The 20,677-nt window shown below is 35.7% G+C and overlaps 1 protein-coding gene across 6 annotated transcripts in view; it reads left to right on the top strand.

Moving 5' to 3' along the window:
• The window catches only part of NFAT (nuclear factor of activated T cells 3), a 275,534-nt gene that overhangs the window by 175,112 nt on the left and 79,745 nt on the right, over nucleotides 1-20,677 (top strand). The window lies entirely within an intron of this gene.

The following is a 20,677-nucleotide window of genomic DNA, read 5'->3' as shown; positions in this document are numbered from 1 at the left end:
TTAATGTTAAGTTGATGTTATTGAAAAGTGTAACAAGCAATAGGCAAAGGGCCAGTTAGAACGAAAAGAAATATAAATATAAGAAATTGTGGAGAATTGAAATAAAAACAAGACAAACATAAACTCCAACTCAAAATCAAAAGTGTTTTTTATCCCAGCTGGAAAATAAATTATGTGAATTCGCCATAGAGCATGTTATTGTTGTTCCTCTTGGGAACTGCATATTGTATTGTTTTTGTTCCTGTTGGGAAAAGTATAATATTGTCATTTACCCGAGCGAGACATTGAAAGACTTGACCGGTGGTGTTATCGAATTGTGTGGCCACCTGAGACATCAGTACCAGAGGCTTTGGTTGGGATATTAGTGTGCCGTAGAAGGTTAGTGTTTTGCACATTAACAGAGTTTAACAAAATAGGCTAAGTTGGTTGAGGCATATTGCCAGACAATCGGCTACCAAGACGCGTATGGAAGGCAAGATCATCCCGTACGAGAAGCAGAGGAAGAAGAAGGAAAACATGGACACGTATATATACATAGTTAACGACATATTAACCGAACGAAATATAGAACCCAGCTATAGAGTCAAAATCTATGGCTGAAGACAGGGCGAATTGTAGAAGTCTTTGCATAAACTTCTAAACTGCCAGGTAAAAGAGGTCCGGAATAAATAAGCAAATCTTTAGTTATACGACTTTCAACAAAATTATCCAATTTTCAAACTTTCAAAAATCGTCAATACCTTTATAAAACGCCTTATTAGCTACACTGTTACTGTCTCTCGCCGATATTTCTTAGCACTTGGCCTTGTCTGCTATGTTGAGGGAGAAAATCTATTTCTTCTCTGTTTATGTTTTGTTTTGACGGTTAAACACCAAAATAACAAAAGCAAAAATTTGAAAACAAAACGAAAAGAATAAAAAATGGAGTGTGGTTACTATTATCAATAGGTGCACAGGTGTTTTGTTGATTGATCAATTCGCAACTCTCTCTCTCTCTCTCTCTCTCTCTCATCATAACACTACCTCTCAAATGGTTGGCAACACTTTGTGCTGATCGCTAAATACGGTTGTGTTTGTTGTGCTTTAGATAATTCGTGTGCTTTTTTTCTTGCATTTGTTTGCCGCTGTCAACGTTGCTTCGTTTTTATCTTTTGTCGCGCGCAAACTGATATTTTTTGTTTGCTCTGCTGGAAAACTGTGGTGTTGTCCTTTTTCATTCGGGTGATCATGTCGTCGCTCGTGTATTCGGCCTTTATTTATTTTTTGTATTATAGCCAAAAATGTGAAGATAATAGAATTAACATGGAATTTATTGTTATTTGATTTAGTTGTTCGTTTTTGTTGTTGCTTTAACTTCGTGCCCAGCAGGGATTTTTGTTAGATTTTCTTTTTCAAAAAGTCATATGATTGTAGTTCTTAAATTTTGTAGCTTAAGTGGCGTATGAAAAACGCCAGTAGTTCATAGTTTGGCCTACATAACATTCACGTCCGTCCAAGATATTAGAAGCGCTGCAAGGTCTCTCCTCGAGTTGCAAATATTCAAAGTTTTGTAAGTACCTTAAATGAAATGATAATTCATTTCAAAAAAAAAAAAAAAAAAAAAAAAAAAAACTGTGAAAATCGTGTTTGCCTTCTTTATCTGAAATAAAAATATTTTTTGCGTAAAATCCAAAGACTTTGAGATAGTGACCCTAGTCAAATAAAAATAACAACTTTGTTGAAAATGGCTTCATTGAAATATCGATAACAGAGAGAAAGTGTGTCCAAGTGATTTTTTGCATTATAAAAAATAGTGAATTTTTTTTATAAAATATTCAAAGCTTCCCTAACCGATTTATGGATGTTATGACCGCATTTGATGAATGGGACTTGTGCCGAAGTTACTGGCTATTCATTGGGAGTTGTGTCAACAACCTGCCGCAAAAAGTCGCCCAAAATATAGCATAGTATTGGCCAATATCATGATCACAAAATTACAATAGTCATGAACGCAAGGACTAGTCACTATCAAGACTTCAACATGATGCGAGAAGTGTGTGTGTGTTAAACTGGAGAAACACAATTGATGAATTCTTGAGGCGGAGGTACCTGAAGAAATGGACCGACACAGACCATCATAGAACTTGATCTAAAGTTTTAAACCTATCGGGCTATGATGTAAACAGGACCAAACGCACTCTCCTCAATAACAATTTCTAAGCGATCTTCAAGCAACAGGTCTTAAACTGAGAACATTTTGACCCCTTGCGAAAGAGATTGATTTAATTTGGAGAGAAATATTACAATGTGCACAAGTTGGCCCAATGACAGTCACTACTTTCGATAGTTATTGAGTCCACCATCCATTTTAGTTGGCCATCGTAGAAAATCTATTGATCTTCAATAGAAAATCAGTTGATCTTCAATAAAAGAGAAGTAACAAAGCACACCAAACTATCCATCAACATACATACCGATGTTTTGGTACGGAAGTGAATCGTGGACCCTCACAACCAAAAACCACAACAGAATTCAGACTGCAGAAGTGAAATAAATATCTGCGGCGATTTGCAGGTAAAACTAGAAGGGACAGGATGCAAAATTACACTATAAGAACCACTCTAGAAATTGAGTCGCCAAAGAACAGAGTTGAACAAAATAGGCTAAGATGGTTGAGGCATATTGCTAGACAATCCACTACCAAGACGCGTATGGAAGGCAAGATCATCCGGTACCCGAAGCAAAGTAAGAAGAAGGAAAGCATGGGCACATAAACATAGTTAACGCCCTATTAACCGAACGAAATCTAGAACCCAAATATAGAGTAGGAATCTATGGCTGAAGACAGGGCGAATTGGAGAAGTCTTTGCAGAAACATCTAAACTGCAAGGGCTAATGTCAGTCACTACTTTCGATAGTTATTGACTCTCCCATCCATTTTAGTGGGACATCGTAGAAAATCTATTGATGTTCAATATAAAATCTGTTGATCTTCAATAGAAAATCTAGAGATGTTCAATATCCCATTCTGCTAATACGAAGGAGAAAAAAACACCAGACGATGAGGAGCATACGCTCTTTTTGCAGCTAATGGCTCGCACTCTCAGTAGAAGCAGCGCGGCGATATCTCGGCCGAAAATGTTGTGGAAAAATGATAACAGATCAAGAACACTGAAGTGCCATCTCAAGGTACTGCGAAAGCTGCTGAGAAAGAAAGAGGTAGACCTGGATAATGCTTAGAGTAAGAAAAAAACGTCGGAGCTTGGATGTAAGCTAAAAGTATAAGAAGGCCACTGGCCTGAGAGCCACCTCGAAGTAATACGAAAGTGGTGTCAAGCTGGATGCAGCTCCCAGAGGTGATAAGGTCGGTTTTTAGTCGGTATAAAGATCTAGCCTGACAACACGATGAGTGATGATTAACGGTGAATGCGCAAAAGCATTTTCCATTTGAGCCGCAAAAAAATACAAGATGCAGGGATCTAAAGTAGAGGGTATATGGGTCATAAATAGAAAATCTATAGATTTTCAATAGGAAATTTATGGATCTTCAGTACGAAATCTATGGCTCTTCAATAGGGGGTCTATAAATCTTCAATAGAAGATCTCCTAATCTACAATAAAAAACTCTATTGATGTTCATTACAAGACGTATGGATCTTCAATACAACTCCTATAAATCATTAATAGAAGATCTATCGATCTTCAATAGGAGATCTGTCGATCTTCAATAGAATATCTATCGATTTTCAATAGACGATCTGTCGATCTTCAATAGAAGATCTGACGGTCTTCAATACAAGATCGATTGATCTTCAACAGAAAATCTATTGATCTTGAACACAAAACCTATTAATCTTCAACACAAAATCTATTGATCTTCAATAGAAGATCTATGAATCGTCAATAGAATATCTATGAATAGATGAATAGAAGTCTCCCTTGTCCCGTATGGGATGTTGTGGAACAATGTTTTTTTTTAGATGATCTATGGATCTCCAATGGAAGATCTGTGAATCCTTAATAGAAGATCCTTGGATCTTTAATAGTAGATCCTTGGATTTTCATAAGAAGATCCTTGGATCCTTAATAGAGGATCAATTGATCTCCTATATATGTATGAATCTTCAATAGAAGATATATGGATCCTCAATAGAAGATCAATTGATCTCCAATATATGTGTGGATCTTCAATAGAAGATCTATGGATCTTCAATAGAAAATCTATTAATTTTCAATGGAAAATCTATTGATCAACAATGGAAGTTTTATTGACCTTCAGTAGAAAATCATAAATCTTCAATAGAAGATCTCTTGATCATCATAATAAAATCTATTGATCCTCAATCGAAGATCTATGGAAATTCAAAAGAAAATATATGGATATTCAATAAAAGTGATAGAACTTTTATAGATCTTCCATAGAATGTCTATCGATTTTCAATAGAAGGTCTTCATTAGAAGCTCTACTGATCCTCAATAGATGATTTATGGAAATTCAATAAAAGATCTATGGATCTTCAGAAGACGATATATGGATCTCAAGTATAAAAAATCTATGGGTCTTCTATAGAAGGTCTATGAATCTTGAATGAAAGATTTGTGGATCTTCAGAGAAAGCCCTATGGATCTTCACAGAAAATTTATTGAACTTCTACAGAGTATCTATTGATCTTCAAAAGACGATTATGAAGATTATATGGATCTTCAATAGAAGAACTCTTAATCTTGAATTTAAAATTTGTTGCTCTACAGAAAAAGATATCTTGATCTTCAACAGAAAATTTACTGATTTTCAATAGAAGTTCTATCGATATTCAATATAAGATTTGTTATGTGCGTGAAAATAAATACGTATTTAACTAGCGAAGACATAAACCAGCGGCGTTGTATAACAAATACGTTTTGTGTAGTATAACAGTTAGAACTGCATGTAAACAAGTTGTAAAAACGTATTTGACAAATACGCACATACATATATACGTATGTCAGTTAGCCACATACATACAAACATGCAGATCCCATTTTAGAAAACGGCAAATAATTCGAGAACTAAAAATAGTTAAAGAATACGGAAGGTGGCGTTGGAAAGGCCATCGAGTATCCTTTCAGGATATGCATTGTCCTTAAAAATCGATAATAGGAATTTTGGGAAAAAAATTATATTCTTTAGAGGAATTTTTTTTACTAAACGGCATATAATTTGAGAACTAAAAATAGTTAGAGGATATGGATGGTGGCGTTGGATAGGCAACCGAGTGGGCTTCCAGGATATGCAGTGTCCTTAAAAATCTATAGTAGGAATTTTGAGAAAAAAATTATTTTCTTCAGAGGCCATTTTTTAAATATCCATTTTAGAAAACGGAATATAATTTGAGAACTAAAAATAGTTAGAGGATATGGATGGTGGCGTTGGATAGGCAACCGAGTGGGCTTCGAGGATATGCAGTGTCCTTAAAAATCTATAGTAGGAATTTTGAGAAAAAAATTATTTTCTTCAGAGGCCATTTTTTAAATATCCATTTTAGAAAACGGAATATAATTTGAGAACTAAAAATAGTTAGAGGATATGGATGGTGGCGTTGGATAGGCCACCGAGTGGGCTTCCAGGATATGCAGTGTCCTTAAAAATCTATAATAAGAATTTTAAGAAAAAAATTATTTTCTTCGGAGGCCATTTTTAAAAATCACTTTAGAAAACGGCATATAATTTGAGAACTAAAAATAGTTAGAGGATATGGATGGTGGCGTTGGATAGGCCACCGAGTGGGCTTCCAGGATATGCAATGTCCTTAAAAATCTATAGTAGGAATTTTGAGAAAAAAATTATTTTCTTCAGAAGCCGTTTTTAAATATCCATTTTAGAAAAGGGCATATAATTTGAGAACTAAAAATAGTTAGAGGATATGGAAGGTGGCGTTGGATAGGCCACCGAGCGGGCTTCCAGGATATGCAGTGTCCTTAAAAATCTATAACAGGAATTTTGAGAAAAAAATTATTTTCTTCGGAGACCTTTTTTAAAAATCACTTTAGAAAACGGCATATAATTTGAGAACTAAAAATAGTTAGAGGATATGGATGGTGGCGTTGGATAGGCCACCGAGTGGGCTTCCAAGATATGCAATGTCCTTAAAAATCTATAGTAGGAATTTTGAGAAAAAAATTATTTTCTTCAGAAGCTGTTTTTAAATATCCATTTTAGAAAAGGGCATATAATTTGAGAACTAAAAATAGTTAGAGGATACGGAAGGTGGCGTTGGATAGGCCACCGAGTGGGCTTCCAGGATATGCAGTGTCCTTAAAAATCTATAGTAGGAATTTTGAGAAAAAAATTATTTTCTTCGGAGACCATTTTTAAAAATCACTTTAGAAAACGGCATATAATTTGAGAACTAAAAATAGTTAGAGGATATGGATGGTGGCGTTGGATAGGCCACCGAGTGGGCTTCCAGGATATGCAATGTCCTTAAAAATCTATAGTAGGAATTTTGAGAAAAAAATTATTTTCTTCAGAAGCCGTTTTTAAATATCCATTTTAGAAAAGGGCATATAATTTGAGAACTAAAAATAGTTAGAGGATATGGAAGGTGGCGTTGGATAGGCCACCGAGTGGGCTTCCAGGATATGCAGTGTCCTTAAAAATCTATAATAAGAATTTTAAGAAAAAAATTATTTTCTTCGGAGGCCATTTTTAAAAATCACTTTAGAAAACGGCATATAATTTGAGAACTAAAAATAGTTAGAGGATATGGATGGTGGCGTTGGATAGGCCACCGAGTGGGCTTCCAAGATATGCAATGTCCTTAAAAATCTATAGTAGGAATTTTGAGAAAAAAATTATTTTCTTCAGAAGCTGTTTTTAAATATCCATTTTAGAAAAGGGCATATAATTTGAGAACTAAAAATAGTTAGAGGATATGGAAGGTGGCGTTGGATAGGCCACCGAGTGGGCTTCCAGGATATGCAGTGTCCTTAAAAATCTATAGTAGGAATTTTGAGAAAAAAATTATTTTCTTCGGAGACCATTTTTAAAAATCACTTTAGAAAACGGCATATAATTTGAGAACTAAAAATAGTTAGAGGATATGGATGGTGGCGTTGGATAGGCCACCGAGTGGGCTTCCAAGATATGCAATGTCCTTAAAAATCTATAGTAGGAATTTTGAGAAAAAAATTATTTTCTTCAGAAGCTGTTTTTAAATATCCATTTTAGAAAAGGGCATATAATTTGAGAACTAAAAATAGTTAGAGGATATGGAAGGTGGCGTTGGATAGGCCACCGAGTGGGCTTCCAGGATATGCAGTGTCCTTAAAAATCTATAGTAGGAATTTTGAGAAAAAAATTATTTTCTTCGGAGACCATTTTTAAAAATCACTTTAGAAAACGGCATATAATTTGAGAACTAAAAATAGTTAGAGGATATGGATGGTGGCGTTGGATAGGCCACCGAGCGGGCTTCCAGGATATGCAATGTCCTTAAAAATCTATAGTAGGAATTTTGAGAAAAAAATTATTTTCTTCAGAGGCCATTTTTAAATATCCATTTTAGAAAACGGCATATAATTTGAGAACTAAAAATAGTTAGAGGGTATGGATGGTGGCGTTGGATAGGCCACCGAGTGGGCTTCCAGGATATGCAGTGTCCTTAAAAATCTATAGTAGGAATTTTGAGAAAAAAATTATTTTCTTCAGAGGCCATTTTTAAATATCCATTTAAATATCCACTGCATATCCTGGAAGCCCGCTCGGTGGCCTATCCAACGCCACCATCCATATCCTCTAACTATTTTTAGTTCTCAAATTATATGCCGTTTTCTAAAGTGATTTTTAAAAATGGCCTCCGAAGAAAATAATTTTTTTCTTAAAATTCTTATTATAGATTTTTAAGGACACTGCATATCCTGGAAGCCCACTCGGTGGCCTATCCAACGCCACCATCCATATCCTCTAACTATTTTTAGTTCTCAAATTATATTCCGTTTTCTAAAATGGATATTTAAAAAATGGCCTCTGAAGAAAATAATTTTTTTCTCAAAATTCCTACTATAGATTTTTAAGGACACTGCATATCCTGGAAGCCCACTCGGTTGCCTATCCAACGCCACCATCCATATCCTCTAACTATTTTTAGTTCTCAAATTATATGCCGTTTAGTAAAAAAAATTCCTCTAAAGAATATAATTTTTTTCCCAAAATTCCTATTATCGATTTTTAAGGACAATGCATATCCTGAAAGGATACTCGATGGCCTTTCCAACGCCACCTTCCGTATTCTTTAACTATTTTTAGTTCTCGAATTATTTGCCGTTTTCTAAAATGGGATCTGCATGTTTGTATGTATGTGGCTAACTGACATACGTATATATGTATGTGCGTATTTGTCAAATACGTTTTTACAACTTGTTTACATGCAGTTCTAACTGTTATACTACACAAAACGTATTTGTTATACAACGCCGCTGGTTTATGTCTTCGCTAGTTAAATACGTATTTATTTTCACGCACATAGATTTGTTGATATTCAATATGTGGATATTCAGAAGAAGCTCTTTGGATCTTCTAAGGAAGCTTTATTGAACTTCAATCATTGACCTTCAGTAGAAGATCTATGGATTTTCAATAATAAGAATTATTATTACTATTATATGATTGCTTAAGTCTGGACTATTCCACCATTGGCTTAACTTCATCATTACATTCTTTGCAGAGAGTAATGTTTACAAAACGCACTGACAGCTTGCAAAATTTACTGATCGCTACCAATATCATGACTTCATCCCGGCGAAGGGAATTAATTATCAATTGGCTTTTCAGTTTTTGAAATGATGATTTTCTTTTTTTTTAACTGAAAAGCCAATTGAGAATTCCCTTCGCCGGGATGAAATCATGCTCCTTTCATGAGATATCGCGCGTAGCATTTTAGCGAATATTTTCGAACTTTTGTGTAGGAGGTTCCGGAAGGAGTGAACCTATAAGCACCGCCTTCAAGTTTTATTTAATATTTAAAGGAATATTAAGATATGCAAAATGTGGACCAACGCAGTATTCTATTCGAGAATTGCGGTGCGCTTGGCTGGTGATGAAATTCGAAGGTGGTGCTTGCTGACTGTAGGTTTTTTTTACAATTTTCGAGTTATTTTCTCAACAAGTGTGGACTTGCCACTCAAAAAACTTGTACCATCGTTAAAAGGGCCTTGAATGCAACCTGTTGCATGAAAAAGGAGGTCCTAAACGGCACTTTTCCGAAATTTTTTATGGGAGGTACCCGAAGGAGTTGACGTATATAGTACACATTCTCACCGGATCTATGTCTCTTAGAAATATTACGATGTGCAAAGTATGGTCCAAATTGGTTACTGCCATCGAGATTTATCGTGCACATCATTTGAGCGAAATTTTTGAACTTTTGTGGGGGAGGTACCAGAAGAAGTGGATCGATATGGAGCATCTTGGACCATGTTTTAATTTTGCGCAAACTGCCAAATTTTGGATCGAATTTGTTTATTCGTTGGAGAGTTAGCTTGCACTGCCTCCACTACACATGGCGCCTTAGCCGGTTTTTACAGCTTTCGGGCCATTTTCTCAGGAAGTATGGACTTGCCCCTGAAAAAACTTGTACCGTCGTAAAGGTGGAGACAAATACACGTTGCTACAAGAATAATCAAAACGATCTGAGAGAAGGTCTTAAACTCATGAAAATGCTAAAGACTTCAGACCAATAAGCCTTTCATCATTTCTACTTAAGACACTCGAAAGACTCATCGACGTGTATATTCGAGAAAAGATGGACAACTCAAACATCATATCTCCCAGCCAACACGCTTACATAAAAGGGCGCTCGACAGATACAGCCCTACACGAAGTCGTTACGACTATAGAGAAGTCCTTAGAGCACAAACAATGTACCTTAGCTGCTTTCCTAGACATAGAAGGCGCCTTTAACAATGTTAGTACAGTAGCGATAAAACAAGCTCTAGATAACTTCGGCGTGGAACCATTCATCGGTAGTTGCATTACCACCATGCTGCAAAGTAGAGTTATTAATGTCACACTGGGAAACAGTACGCTGTCAAAGCACGTAAACAGAGGAACTCCACAGGGAGGAGTTATCTCGCCACTACTTTGGCTCCTAGTCATCAATGAAATGCTTAATAAACTTGACCATATGGGGATTGAGGTTGTTGCCTATGCGGACTATGTGGTAATACTCGTCTTTGGTTTGTTTCCGACCGTAATAAGTGACATTATGAGCGGAGCCCTGAGATCGCTAGATACTTGGGCCACAAGATGTGGTCTGGGAGTGAACCCAGGAAAAACTGAGATGGTGCTATTCACTACAAAGACCAAATATGCAATACCCAATCTTCCAAGACTATGAGGTCAAGTAATACCCCTATCAGATCATGCCAAGTACCTAGGAGTCATCCTAGATTCAAAGATGTCATGGAAACGTAACATGGAACACTGTGCTCACAAAGCAACCGTTGCATATTACGCATGTCGTAAATTGTTTGGAAGCCGTTGGGGCCTCAAACCTAAAATGGTGTTATGGATGTACACCAGCATAATCCGACCAATTCTCACATATGGATCACTAGTATGGTGGCCAACAGTGGAAAAGAAAACAATACAAAAAAACTATACAGCATACAAAGATCTGCTTGCATCGGTGTGACAGAAGCGATTCGAACGTGTCCGGCCGAAGCCCTCAATATAATGATGCACATTTTGCCAATTGATTTACACATAAAAGCAACAGCAACATGTAATGCGGTAAGACTCCGAGTTCTAGGAATGTGGAGAGACAGAGCTTACGGGCATGCGTGCGTGCTTCAAAAACTTCCGAAAGAAATAGCAACAACTGCTGATTATTGCTTTCCTACAATGAATTTTAATCAGCCTTTTGTAGTCAAATTTCCAAGTAGAAGAGAATGGAATAATGGATCACCATTGACGGCTTATGATACTAAAGTATACACGGACGGCTCCAAGATGAAATGTGGAGTCGGATCCGGTGTGTTCTCGGAAGAAGCAAACTTACATACATACATCCACAAAGCTACCTGAGTACTGCAGTGTCTTCCAAGCGGAGATACTGGCAATAAAGGGGGCCTGTACTGAACTATTACAGCATCACACACCAAACTCAATAGGAATCTTCCTCGACAGTCAAGCAGCGCTTCTTGCTCTAAAATCTAACTCCGTCACATCAAAGCTAGTGAAAGATTGTAAGGAAGAACTTGCCAAACTAGGGTGTCTGTCAAGAGTAGTTCTCACTTGGATCCCGGGCCACAAGGGACTTGCTGGGAACGAAAAAGCAGACGAGTTAGCTAGAGCAGGATCCGCCTCTAACGAACTCCCAAAGGCGTCAGTCGCAATACCAATGGGAGTGGTTAAAGGGGATATCTTCAAATACTATCTATCACTGGCTGAAAATAGATGGGACAAAAGGGTAACATGCCAGATATCAAAATCAACATGGCCTCATTACAACGCCAAACGCACTATGTTCCTGATCAATCAAACACGACGGAACCTTGCAAGACTTATTGCAGTGTTAAGCGGGCACTGGGTAATTGGTAACCATGCAAAACGCTTAATCTACCACACAATGACCATTGCAGTAGCTGCGGGAATGAAGAAGAGGAGGAAACTGTTAAGCACCTCCTCTGCCCTGCACAAATGCAACGACGATTTAAAGCTTTTGGACAACCGTTCCTTCATGATATCACAGACTATCTGAAACTGATTTCGTCCAAACATACTTGGGGTCTAAAACCATTATTTCGATGAGCCATATTTTTGCCGTCTGAAAGTGTGTATACCCTCGTTAGCCTAAATGCTGAAGGTATAAAAATTATTCAATTTAAAAATTATCTCAATTATCACAATTAATAACGCACAACGAGGCATTAGTGTATTTTGCAATGCGATCACCTTAACCCATCACTGCATTATTGAATTTATTATAAATTTATTATATTGTTAATATATTTTATGTCCAAAACTACAACATAACAATAACAATTGATAGATAAGACTTGGTAGAAGTGCGTGCGTGTAGTGGCCTGTGGTTATAAAAATAAATAGAATATTTATTTATTTATTTTAAATTTTTAGCAGCTATGACAACAAACACAGTGAGGAATATTGGTTATTTAAAACAAAAAGAAATAGATAAGTTTTTATTCTATTTTAAACGTTGAGATTAACAGTTATCAATAGTAAAATCAAAGTTAAAAACAACAAAAATCTAACGGACAAAATAATTTAAATTTCTTAAAAAATTAAATAACTTTTTTGGTTTACTAAATTACTAAATTATTTTTGATTTACTAAATTATTTGTTTTTGTTCTCCATTTGAGATGCTAAGTTAATTTGTAAATACAAACTGAACCCCTACCTGTACAATAATTAGACATATGGTCTGTTCCAGTACTGCAAGAATCTACTAATTTTTACTATTTTTTTCGATAACATAAAGGAAAAATTGTTATCGTAGTAAAATATAGTAGCTTCTTGCAGGTTCTGGAACAGAGCAATAATTTACACCTTTACAATTGAACATGGAAAAACATCTCACTATGGGAAAAACTATCTTCAGATTTGTTTTGTTTGTTTGCCCAAACATGTAAAGAAAAAAAAGTAACAACAACACACTGGCGATAAACTATCTGGGCCGACGGATTTAGTTATTTTTATGGAGATGGGGAGCGTATTATCTCGACTGTGCCAGTGAACTGATTAAAAAGAATGAAATTTGTTTTTGTGACCAAAAAAAATTAGGCATGTGCGGCCTAATTTTGTAAAGAGAAGGTCACCAAAAATATATGCATGGGATGGGATGTCTTTCCTTAAATTGAATATCTTAACACAAAAAAGAATATTTTTTGAACTTGTCATAATTTGCGACACACCCAGTGTTGTTCTTTGATTAAGGTGTTCGTTCCACTACAGAAGGTTTATCTTCCCATAGTGCGCTTAACAAATTATCCATTTATTATTTTTCAGAACATAAAAGCTTATTCAAGTTTCAATATATTTGCTAAGCAAATTCCAATTACTTTGCACCTTTAATATTGTTTGTTATCGTTTAAATATGTTATCCTGGCCAATGGCTGGAGGCACTGACCTGGTTAATAAAATTTGTGAATGACGAACAAAAAGTTTTTTTTGGGAGTGCCCACACTTCGATTTTTCTAATAAAACCATTTGACGTAAATAAACAGCGTTGTGATATTAACAGATTTTTACAAAAATTATCGTCATCAACATTATTTACTGGCAACGTTCATATAGTCTACAAAATAATTTAATATATTTTTATTATTATATTGTATAGATAAAGAACACTGTGATTGATTTCGATATGCAAAAGTTTGTGCATTGTCATTTTATTGGTGGCATATATCCATTCATTTAAAGAATTTCAAAATATTTATTATTTGATAAGGCAAAATGATTTTATTGGGAAAATTGCCTTTTTCTTGCAGAAAAAATCGGGTCAATATTTATTCGCTAAAGTAAAGTTATCATTAAAAAAAGGAATAAATGTGTTTATGTATATTTTGTCAAATGGCTTTTATTGGAAAAATAAGTATTATACCTTCATATGTTGCCTCGCATAGAGTTTTATAGCTCATTCTCCTCCTCGTCCTTTCCCTCTCCATGCATAGTAGGTGTCTTGTATTTGCAACGCCATAAAATATTAAATATCTTCTTCTTTCGTGTAAAATTAAATATTTATTTAATAATAAGGCCAACAAATAAATATTGATTTCTGTTACGACCTACTGCTGCTTCCTTTACCACCGCCCTAAACTTTAAGTAATAAAAAATGCAAAGACAAATAAACAAAGGTTTCATTTTTATTTAATGACGGTTTGGTCGTTCGTCCGTTCGTTCTGTTTTCTCTCAAAATGTTGACGTTTGTGAACAAAAAATTGTTTATAAGAAAAGAGGCCAAGATCCCAAAGTATTTGTAAATACAGTTTGTGGATTTAAAAAATAAATTCAGATGCAATTAAATAATTGCAATTAAATAATTTAATATTCAGTCAATATAAAAACCCATAATATTTTTGCAGTTATTCTTGATCATCCACGGAAGATAAAATAAAATATCCAACGATCTACGATAGAAGATCTACAAATCTCATATAGAACATGTCATGATTTTCCATAGAACATCTGGTAATAATCGTCCATAGACGATCGGATAACGTTTTATTGAAGTTTCATGATCTTCTACAGGATATCGTTTGATCTTTCAATGAAGATCACTTGACCTTCCAAAGAAGATCACTTGACCTTCCAAAGAAGATTGTGTCATCTTTCGTAGAAAACCGTATGATCTTCCACAGAATATATAATAATTTTGATTTTCCATAGAAAATCTGATGATCTCTTCCACAGAATATTTAAAAATTTTCTTTGAAGATCTAATAATCTTCCATAGACGATCGGATGATTTTCTATTGGAGTCTCATGATCTTCTACAGGATATCTTTTGATCTTTCAACGAAGATCACTTGACCTTTCAAAGAATATTGTTTCATCTTTCGTAAAAATCCATATGATCTTCCACAGAAGATTGTCTGATCTTTCATAGTTGATCTGATAACACTGTGAACCGAAATTTTGGGGGGTGGAAAATTCCTATTGGAGATGAAAGCCCTTGGTGAGTATGTATGTTCTGTAACGAATATACAAAAAAAACAAAATATAGTATTTTTCTGAACAAAAACAGGGTAAAGGCACAAAACGCCCATGAAAACTTGACATAATCGATTTGTTGTCAAGGAGAGCTGTACCTAAAATTTTCTGGCCGACATTTTTGCAGAACATTTCGAAGTTGAAAAACTTCATCTTGTGGTACTTGTATAGCGGCTCTTAAAGGACGAAAAGGACATTGAAGGAAGCGAGTTAGAAGGTCGAAGTGCTCTACGAAAATAATCCTCATTCGATTTGACTGAAGACATGTCATATCAAAAATAAGCTAAAGCAACAGTGGACAAAGATATAACGCTAATTCCTGATGGCTTACAGGGTCTCTAGCAAAAACTTCATCACGCCACATCGCGAAAGATCGACTCAGACGAATCTGTCCTTCGGGGTTCTGTATATACTCACCAAGGGCTTTCATCTCCAATAGGAATTTTCCACCCCCCAGACTTTGAGCTCCATTTTGTTGCACAGTGTAATCTATTGAAGAACTCCGATGATTTTGCATAGACGATCTGAAGATTTTCAAAAGAAGATTTTCTTCAATAGAAAATCTTCCACAGAATATAAACTGATCTTCCACAAAAGGCCTAATGACCTTCCATAGAAAATCTTATAATTTTTGTATAAAGGTCTTATCTTCCATAGAAGATCTTAAGATCTTCAATAAATGATCTGATGATCTGAGATAAAAGATCTGATGATCTATTGTAGGAGATTTGATAATCTACAATAGAAGTTTTGATTCTCTTCCACAGAAGAAGATACGATTATCTTTTCAACAATATCAAATGAGCTTCTCAAAAATATCTGACGATCTTCCTTAGAAGATCTGATAATCTTCCATAGAAAATCTGATGATCTTCCATGAAAGAACGGGTGATCTGCCGGTGAAGATCTGATGATCTTCTATAGAAGGTAAGATGATCTTCTACGGAATATCTAATGATGTTCTATAGAAGGTTTGATGATCTTCCCTTAAAGATCTAAAAAAGATCTGATGATCTACGGTGGGAGATTTGATGATCTACGGTAGGAGATTCCACAGAAGAAGATGCGATTATCTTTTCAACAATATCAAATGACCTTCTCAAAAATATCTGATGATCTTCCTTAGAAGATCTGATAATCTTCCCTAGAAAATCTGATGATCTTTCATGAAAGATCGGGTGATCTCACATAAAATATTTGAATATATTCTACGGAAGATCTAATTATCTTCTATAGAAGGTAAGATGATCTTCTACGGAATATCTAATGATCTTCTATAGAAGGTTTGATGATCTTCCCTAAAAGATCTAACCTGGAAGATCTTATGATTTTCCATAAAAGATTTGAAGAAGATATAAAGATGAAATGAGCCTTCATAGCAGATCTGATGATCTTCCCCAAAAGATCAGACAATCTTCCCTTGAAAATCTAACGATCATGCGTAGAAGTTCTAATGATCTGTTGAGGTGAGAAACTAATAATCTTCCATAGAAGATCTACTGATCTTTTATAGAAGATCTGCTAATATTCCACAGAAGATCTGAAGGTCTTCCATAGAAGATCTAATTATCTTCTCTAAGACATCTGATGATCTTCAATAGAAGATCTGGTATTACATTCTTTAGAGGATCTCATGATCTTCCAAAGAAGATCTATTAACCTTGTTTTAAAGAAGAACTGATGATCTAAGCTCTGCGTTCCCGTACACAAAATTTATATGAAATCTTTTACGACTTTTACAACTTTTACGACTTTTTCCACTTTATAAAGTACGGGAACAGGTCACTAATGATCTTCCATAGATTGTTTGATGATCTTCGGCAAAATATCGATAAAAGATCCTATGATCTCTAGACGAGATTTCATAGAAGATCTAATGATTTTCCATAAAAGGTGCAATGATCTTCCATAGAAAATCTGATGATCTTACAAAGGCGGTCTAAGGATCTTTCATTGAAGATCTAACGATCTTCCATATAAAGTTTACTTATCTTCACAAAGATCAACCGATCTTCTACCAGAAGATCAGTAAATCTTCTGTCAGAAGATCCGACGATTTTCCAAAAGAAGATCCGACGATTTTCTAAAAGAAGAACAGCTGATTTTCTGCAAGAATATCTGCCGATCTTCTACAAGAAGATCACTCGATCTTCTACAGGAAGATCGCTCATACTTCAATCAGCACCTCAGTCGACCTTCAAACGATATAGATCATCTACCAGAGGATCAATAAACGAGAAAAGCAGTCCATATTCTAACAAAAGATCTTCCAACAGAAGATCAGTCGATCTTCTATCATAACATCAGTCGATCTTATTCCAGAAGATCAGCTGACCTTCTATCGAAATATCAGTCGACCTTTAACCAGAAGATCAGTCGATCTTCTATATTCAAGATCAAAAGGTCTTCTACCAAAAGATCAGTCGATCTTTGTCCAGAATATCAGTCGATCTTCTGCCAGAAGATCAGTCTATTTTCTACCAAAAGTTCAGTCGATGTTTTACTAGGAGACCAGCTTACCTTCAACCAGAAGATCAGTCAATCTTTTACCATATATTCAAATAGAAAATCGGTGTACTAGAAGATCAGTCGATTTTCTACCAGAAGATTGTCCAATTCTTCTGATCTTTTATCACCGGAAGATCACTCATTCTTCTATCAGAACATCAGTCGACCTTCGATATTCTTTCTACTAGAAAACCAGTAGATCATCTACCCGAGGATCAATCAACGAGAAAAGCAGTCCATATTCTAACAAAAGATCAGCCGATCTACCATCAAAAGATCACTCGATCTTCTATCCGAACATCAGTCGATCTTATACCAGAAGATCAGCTGACCTTTTATCTAAATATCAGTCGACCTTCAACCAGAAGATCAGTCGATCTTCCATCTTCAAGATCAAAAGGTCTTCTACCAAAACATCAGTCGATCTTTGACCAGAACATCAGTCGATCTTCTGCCAGAAGATCAGTCCATTTCTACCAAAAGTTCAGTCGATGTTTTACTAGGATACCAGTTTATCTTCAACCAGAAGATCAGTCAATCTTCAACCAGAAGATCAGTCAATCTTCTACCAAAAGATCCACCGATATTCTAAAAGAAGACCAGCCTATATTCAAATAGAAAATCGGTGTACTAGAAGATCAATCGATCTTCTACCAGAAGATTATCCAATTCAAGATCAGTAGATCTTCTACCAAAAGAAACGGAGATTTTCTATCAAAAGGTCAGTCAAACTTCTACAAGAAGTTCGGTCGATCTTCTAACAGAAGATCAAAAGATCTTCTATCAAAAGATCAGTCGATCTTCTGCCAGAAGATCAGTCCATTTTCTACCAAAAGTTCAGTCGATGTTTCACTAGGAGACCAGTTTATCTTCAACCAGAAGATCAGTCAATCTTCTACCAGAAGATCCGCCGATATTCTAAAAGAAGATCAGCCTATATTCAAATAGAAAATCGGTGTACTAGAAGATCAATCGATCTTCTAACAGAAGATTATCCAATTCAAGATCAGTCGATCTTCTACCAAAAGAAAGGGAGATTTTCTATCAAAAGGTCAGTCGAACTTCTACAAAAAGTTCAGTCGATCTTCTAACAGAAGATCAAAAGATCTTCTACCAAAAGATCAGTCGATCTTTGACCAGAATATCAGTCGATCTTCTGCCAAAAGATCAGTCCATTTTTTACCAAAAGTTCAGTCGATGTTTTACTAGAAGACCAGTTTATCTTCAACCAGAAGATCCGCCCATATTCTAAAAGAAGACGAGCCTATATTCAAATAGAAAATCGGTGTACTAGAAGATCAATCGATCTACTACCAAAAGATCAATCGATCTTCTACCCGAAGATTATCCAACTCTTCTAATCTTTTATCAGAAAATCAGCCGATCTTCTACCAGATTCTTCTGGTAAAAAATCATGTTCTAACAAAAAATTATGTAGTTCTTCTACCAGAAAAATAGTCGATCTTCTACCAGTAATTCAGTCGATCTTTTACCAGAACTTCAGTTGATATTCTATCCGAAGGTCAGTCCATTTTCTACCAAAAGTTCAGTCGATGTTCTACTAGCAGATCAGTTGGTATTCTACCAGAAGATCAGTCGATATTTTACCAAAAAAAGATCAGTTGTCGATCTTTTACCAGAAGTTTATTCAATATTTTACCATAAGATCGGTCGATCTTCTACCAGAAGATCACTTGATCGTCTACCAGAATATCAGTCGATCCTTCTACCAGAAGACTAAAAAAATGTAGCCGATCTTATACAATCAATCGGTCTTCTACCAGGAAATGAGACTATCTTCTATCGCATAATCAGTCGATCTTCTATCAGAAGATCAGTTGATATTCTACCAGAGGATCAGTCGATACGCTATCAGAAGATCAGTAGATATTCTATCAGAATATCTGTCGACCTTCAGTCGATCAGTCGACTTTCTACCAAAAAAGGTCAGTTGTCGATCTTCTACTAGAAAATTATTCAGAAGATCGGTCGACCTTCTATCAGAAGATCAGTCAACTTTTACCAGAAGGTCAGCCGATTTTTTACAAGAAAATCAGTTGACCTTCTACCAAAATATCAGTCGATCTTCTAAAAGAAGAGTTGCCGATCTTCTACCAAAAGATTAGTCAATATTCTACCAGACCAGTCGATATCTACCATAAGATCATTCAATCTTCTATCAGAATACCAATCGAAGATCAATCAATCGTCTACTAGAAGATCAGTCAATCAGTCAAACTTCTACAAGAAGATCGTTAGATCTTCTACCAGAATATCAGTCAATCTAATATCAGAAGATCAATTGATCTTCTACCAAAAGATATGTCGACCTTAAAGCAGCAGATCGGCAGGTTTACCAGAATATCAGTCGATCTTCTTCTACCAAAAAAGATCAGTTGTCGATCTTCTACCAGAAGATCACTAGATCATCTACCAGCATATCAGTCGATCCTTCTGCCAAAATACTAAGAAATTTAGCCGATCAATCGGTCTTCTACCAGGAAATGAGAAAATCTTCAATCGTATAATCAGTCAACCTTCTATCAGAAGATCAGTCAACTTTTACCTGAAGGTCAGTCGATTTTATACAAGAACATCAGTTGACCTTCTACCAAAATATCAGTCGATCTTCTAAAAGAAGAGTTGCCGATCTTCTACCAGAAGACCAGTCGATATCACTCATAAGATTATTCAATCTTCTATCAGAATACCAATCGAAGATCAATCAATCTTCTACTATAATATCAGTCAATCAGTCAAACAGCTACCAGAAGATCAGGCGATCTTCTACCAGAATATCAGTCAATCTAATACCAGAAGATCTGTCGACATTAAAGCAGCAGATCGGCAGATTTACCAGAAGATGAGTCGATCTTCTACCAAAAGATTAACCGATCTTCTGCCAGTTGATGTTGCTCTTCAACCAGGAGATCAGTCGATCATCAACCAGAAGATTAGTCTTCCTCCTACCAGAATATCAGTCGATCTTCTACCAAAAAAAACTTGGACTTTCATAAAAAGATCAGTTGATCTTGTACTGGAACATCAGTGGATCTTCAACCAAAAGGTCAGTCGATTTGTCGTTCTTCTACCAGAAGACCAGATCGATCTTCTACCAAAAAAAACTTGGACTTTCATAAAAGATCTGTTAATCTTGTACTGGAACATCAGTGGATCTTCAACCAGAAGATCAGTCGATCTTCTACCAGTCGATTTGTCGATCTTCTACCAGAAGACCAGATCGATCTTCTACCAAAAAAACTTGGACTTTCATAAAAGATCTGCTAATCTTGTACTGGAACATCAGTGAATCTTCAACCAGAAGATCAGTCGATCTTCAACCAGTCGATTTGTCGATCTTCTACCAGATGCATCTTCTACTACAAAATCAGTCAATCATTTACCAGGAGATGATTTTCTACCAGAAGATCGACCGATCTTTTCCCATAATATCAGTCGACATTTTACCATGACAT

This window comes from Musca autumnalis, unplaced genomic scaffold, assembly GCF_047663935.1.
Source record: "Musca autumnalis isolate F117 unplaced genomic scaffold, ASM4766393v1 scaffold_3, whole genome shotgun sequence".
NCBI classification, from domain to species: domain Eukaryota; kingdom Metazoa; phylum Arthropoda; class Insecta; order Diptera; family Muscidae; genus Musca; species Musca autumnalis.
This window is presented reverse-complemented; position numbering and strand designations above follow the sequence as displayed.